Raw genomic sequence first — 6,215 nt, forward strand, 5'->3', positions numbered from 1 at the left:
TTCTCCCACAAACACAAAATTTTCCTCAGAAGGCCTTTGGAATTTCGCTCTGAAAGAGTTGTGCTCCTCGAATTTTTTTTTAGAGTTTTCATTAAAATTTACTTTTATTTCTATTCAGGGTTTCTTGAAATTCTACTCAAAACTATCAGGCTTCACAAGAAATCTAAAATTTATCAGAACTACCTTAAGCAGATTTCATTTGATGTTTTTCTGAAAGATTATTTTCCTAGAACTTCCTTGAAATGAGATCCTTAGAAATTATAATAATATAAAAATATATGTTTGCTATGCCAAGAACGAAAATAGTGTCCATTAGATTTTGGCAGCAAGCCTGAAAATTTAACCATCCTAATGCATTAGGAAAAAGTTACACATTGTGTATTAGCGGGTCAAGACCCAAACTGCTACTCGATCCCAAAATCCAATTTTTGAACCAATTTATGACCTTTAATGAAAGATGAAGATTCCTTAAATGCACCATTCCCAGGATTTCTCCAATTTGACCATTTATGCTACCTGTCACCGGTTCCGGTAGGCGACACTTCCAAAACCTCATGTACTGGTATCATGCGAAGGCTCAAATTTTATGATTTACCATCCAGAATTAAAAAGACATCATGCCATGGACCGTGAGGTGGATCTGGCCACATCCGGATACCCGGTACCGGTTCCGACACGGGATATATTACAATAGATCAAATTACTGGCCGCAATGGTTTTATGTCCCAAACAGAGGAAAAAAAGTAAGAGGTTGTATCCAAGACTCGACCGTAGATTTGACGTAGGATTACGTGCTCGGTATCAATATTTGGCGATTATGTTAGGGAAACCACTTTTTGCAGGCAATCGGTGATAATTTTGATAACCATTTCCACAGTTGGACATTTGTGTAATTTTCAATAGTAACCTAAATGAAAATTGATGAAGTATTGAATTTAGCAGCTTTGAAGAAAAATTACCAATCAATTGGCTTGTTTAGAATTAAAATCCATCTGCTATTGACAGAGTTATATGTATGTAATCAACACCTGACCTCTTTTCGTAATGCGGTCGAATTTGATTTTCTGAAATTGGACCCCCAATATGTTGCCGAAAGACGTAATCCTACGTAAAAAAAATACTCTTTACCAAATTTATGATGGTCCTGAAAAGGACCGTTTTCTCGTGATGGTTGAATAATGCTGATCTATTAGGGTGTTCAACACGGATAAGGCTGGCGAGCTGTATGTTATATGGAACTCACAAACAGGCTGCTTTTTCATGGTATACACAGTGTGATATTCAATAATCAATTAAGTATCTCAACATTTAGTGGCAGACCATTCAAAAATTTTGGTAACATACACTAATTCTATAATTCTTATTAATGTCCTATGCCGATCGAAACAAACATTATGACGCCACTACAAGGGTGACTGAGTAAACGAATCGTGCGAATCGAAATGAAAACCTAGTGAAAAACGAATTGCACCAATACATTCAGGCCTACAATTCCACACCTCCTATAGACCAGATTGAGTTTTGATAGTTAGCTGCTTGCGGGAACTGACATCCGATTGATAACCTTTACAATATCCAAAACATACTCTTTAACAAATTTGTGGTGGTCCTGAAAAGGACCGTTTAGTCGTGATGGTTGAGTAATGCTGAGCTATTGGGGTGTGGTTGGCGAGCTGTTAATTGTTTGGAGCAAGGTTGACACGCTTGGCATAAATGACCTACAGCTACTCATGAGGAAACTGATTTCGATCCAGCGGCTTCTTCCTCCTTCTATGGGTGCTCATGTGGGCTCTGCAGCTCATTGCTTGCAGGTTGCCTTTCGTGGGGTACGCCACACGCTAATCACTGCTGCTGCTTCTGACGTTGACGACCGGACACCACCACACACGGTGATTGAATGAGCACCGTTCAGTGAGACAGGATCGAATTCGATTTTTTAAATCTGTGTTAGGGAATGCGCTGTTTGCAGGTAATCGGTTATAATTTTGATCACCATTGCAACAGTTGGACATTTGTGTATTTTTCAATAGTGACCTATTGAACATTAATAAAGTGTTCAATTTAGCAGATTGGTAGATAAATTCCCAATTCTTTGGCTTGTTTAGAATTAAAATTCATCTGCTATTGACAGTGGTATATGTGGTCAAAACCTGACCTATTTTCGTCCCGCGGTTGATTTTGGTTTTTTTGAAATTGCACCCCGAATATGTTGCCGAAAGACGTAATCCTACGTCAAAAGGAGATATTGTTCAAAATGTAAGAGTGCACAGCACTAGGAAATTAAAAAACATTAAAGACGTGATGCCATAAACATCAAAAGTACATCAATCAGTATTTAATTTTCCTAATATTATAATGAGAATTCATCCTGAAGCCTTGCGACAATAAATGTCAATTGCCAATCATACACGACAAGAAAATACATCGGTTTTATTCGCCCTTCCTCCGATACCGTCCATTGATCTCTTCGATAGCACAGAACCGGTAATGATGCAATTAGAAATATCAACATCATGCAACAAGCATCATTACTTCAAATTTTGATCCCTCTCAATGACCTTCCGCCCATTTCACTACATCGACTCCGAAAGCTTCCCAATATGAACCCAGTAATCGCATTTCCAATGATAATTCCCCTCCTCTTAGGGGTCGCTTAATTACATTTTCGCCAGCTGCGTGAAAATAGAATGCCATTTTCCAACCGGCAGATATCAAAGCGAACGGCTGCGTCACATTGCGAGGTAATTGAACGCGAGGTTGTATTTCGGGTTGACTTTATGTTACTCACACAGCGATGGCAAAGTGGCAGCTTAATACAGAGTTGAACCAACTTCGATAAATAAATTCATTCGAGACGTTTACTTCTCAGGGCTTCCCGAGTGACTTGAAATGCCCATAAATTGTGGTCTGAGATTGAGGTTAACTGCTGTAGTGTATATTGTGTACGTTCTCTTCACTTCGAGGATGTGCCTCTCTTAAAATGCCACAACAGAAGCAATAAAATGGAATGTTCATTCCAAAGTATCATCCCTGACCACAGCCAACCTACACAGGACCCGAACACCCGGAGAAGCAAAAGCTTTACGACGGCCGAGAGCTTTTAGGGCAGACAAATGGTTGTTGTTGTATTTTGCTGACGGGTTGGGTTGGAGTACACTCCAAACTCTGTTACTTGTGTGCGTTTGTGTGAATCGCATTCATAAAGGCGGACTACTTTCGTTAAAACCTGCTTGTCCCGCATTTTAAAACGACTTCGAAACTATCACGCATTTATCAGCGTGCGTTTCATGGAATGGAAAGTATTTAGCAGCAACATACAATTTATTCATAAATAAATGATAAATTACTGATGCAAAACAGGTTAAGACATATTATTAAATTTAGGAACTTTTGTTTATGAACGCTGCTACTACAACGTGCCTATTAGGGTGGATCAAGTTTGTATGGTGGATCACAACGGAATGTTCTCCACTGTCCTTCGGTGTGTATTGTAGCCCCATACAACGGTGCCAAACTTGAACGAATTAGGTTATGATCTAGATTTGCGGGAGAATTTTAAATGTTGTGTATGCTTGCCAAAAACTCAAATATTGCTCAAATTTCACCAAAAATTTAGAAATATTAGGTAGACCAACATTGTAGAAGACTGCAACTCGATTAGACTTCTGCAAAAAAAAAAAAGACCTTATTATTATATTGATTTAGACCTATTGCCTCGCGCATTCCTACAGGCGTATACATGAGCATGTAGGTACGTCTGGATAACTTGGTCTAAAGTGAAAGATTAGTAGCTTTTTGTACAAAGATCAAATCGATTTGCAGTCTTGGATAAAATTGATTGTATAGCATTTCCATACGAGTCCAGGATTTGAGCAATATTTGTATTTTTGGAAATTAAATTAAAATGATCATTCCGTTTCCCATCTCCTAGAATCATTGAAACTTTTCTCAATTTCGAAAGCAGTCCTGGAGTATTGAAAATTTATCTAGTGTGCATATTATAATACCGTAAAACGGGGTATCTTCGATAATGCGGGTAACATTGATAGTACATATAATATAAGGAATAAATTTACTCGCTGTGCTTTTTTCAAATTAGAAACATTGGTTCCATATTGTAGCTTAGGGTATTTTCGTTGATATCGTATATAGTTTTTATATAGGGGAATTTACGTATTCTCGGCAACCTAAGCAGCAACCTTCTTTCTATAGCCTTTTTCTCTAATGAACGCACACATATGCAGTATTGGTTTGTTTACAATCTTTTGCTGCCAGCTGCTCTAACAATGTCAGTCGAAAGAATTGTCAAAAACTGTTTTGAAACGCTTTTACAAAGCTCCAATCTTCTCTAGTGAGAGCGAGTATTGTCGGCAACCAGTTTTTCTTCGGCAACCGTTCCATTTGAACTGCATATAAATCTGCTGTTCTATTATCGGCAACTCGAAATCAGCTACAATTTGTAGTGCGTGTGTTTCATTTCAAGAAAACCTTGCTAGATTGCTTTTTCTCAGTGGTAAAAATATAGTCAAATTGAAGCTGAAAGCATAAAGAATCGTTTGCATGCATTCAGCGAAGTGGTTTCGTAAGAAAATCCAGTGAAAATAGTGTTTCAATTTGGGTTGCCGAAAAATTTAAAGGAGGAATTCCATCGTCAGGTTGGCTGAAAGGGTAACCACCGATTTCCGAACTACCACGAAAGCGCCGAAAGAATCTGTTTATATGAATTTACATTAAGCACTTCTCATACACCTTCTATGTGTGAATTAATTTAAAATAAAATGTTAACAAACTAAAAATTGCTAACTGCAACATATTTACGAAAAAAAAAACTCCTAGGAGGTAAAAGAACTATAAAACCGGAATTAAGTTCTGATATTCTGTCATTTTAAGCCCCTAAATTCCCCGGGGGCACCCAAAACATGCCCGGAAGTGGCCAATGTGGTCCAAGGCACTCAATTTTATTATTGATCTTGTAATCACGCTCATGTTCATGCTGAACCGCACCTGTTGAAAGTTGGCACTGGTTATGCAGTGCACAATGTTAGTAACACGTATCTATTCAAAACGTGTCACTGAATTTGCTTTCAACTTTAATTCCCACCTAACCAAGCACCATGGAAGAGAAAAGCCATCAATTCACCAATCCTCGTTGCTTGTCAAGGACAGTAAAATAAAATCCATACCAATAAGCCTTGTGACGAAAAAAGAAAGAAAAAAGCTCGTTTAGGATTGGTCCCGTCCAAATGTTTGTCAATTTAGCATTAAACGAGCAGAAATTGGTCTCTATTTCAGTTTCCACGATTCAGATCAAACCGTCTTTTTTGCTTTTTCGGTTCGATTCGCTTGTCTCCGGTACTTTTTTCTGCTGACCAATGGCCTTTGCGTGCGTCTCTGATACTGCTCGAAGTCAGCTCACGGATGAACAAAATTCGTCGGAAGCCAAAGCAAACGACCGACCAATAAACGTTGCCCATGCTTTAGGGGTAGGCTTTTCTTTATGGCTCGCGTAGTTGCAATTTGCAGAAGAAATAAAACCCTGAAGCATTATTTTCGCGATTTTTGGCTGCTGGGATTGCCGGTACTGTATTTGAGACGGAAGAAAATTGTCTTCAATTAATGGTACCAATTGTCGTCTGACGACGGCATTCGGTCGCATGCTCTGGGTTGAATTGATTTCAATTCAACGACGGTCGAAGAGATTTTTGATATCATGAAGAAAGAGGAGAATTGTCAAGAAAATATTTGATGGCGATCCGAACCCGCATGCTGAAGAAAATTAATAGAAAAGGAGGAAAACCGGTTTCATTCAGGCCTTCAGGCGAACACTTCATCGCTATCTTGAAGCGAATAGCAAAATTCGTTGATCACGATTAGAAGTTATTGTCAGGATTGAATACGAAAAGATTTCACACTACGTATCTAGAGCTGATTAATTGCATAAAAAGAGTTGCTTTCGGGATTCAATCGTACAATCTTGCATCTTTTGTTCACTCTTGCAACGTGAATCATGCTACCAATCGCTGCCATCGATTTTTCACAAAATAGTCTCGATGAGAACATGAGAAAAATTAGTTTTCTGAAGGTACACTGAAAATACAGTATACACTTGTACAAATCCAACTTCAACAGCAATATTTACAGTGTCAGTTGCGGATCCTTTTTACGAATACCGATATTTTGATACTGATAGGTTCAGAACAGCCCAACTATCATTT

Source organism: Ochlerotatus camptorhynchus, unplaced genomic scaffold (assembly GCF_037179485.1).
Source record: "Ochlerotatus camptorhynchus isolate MF236.1 unplaced genomic scaffold, CSIRO-AGI_Acam_v1.1 ptg000001l, whole genome shotgun sequence".
NCBI lineage: Eukaryota > Metazoa > Arthropoda > Insecta > Diptera > Culicidae > Ochlerotatus > Ochlerotatus camptorhynchus.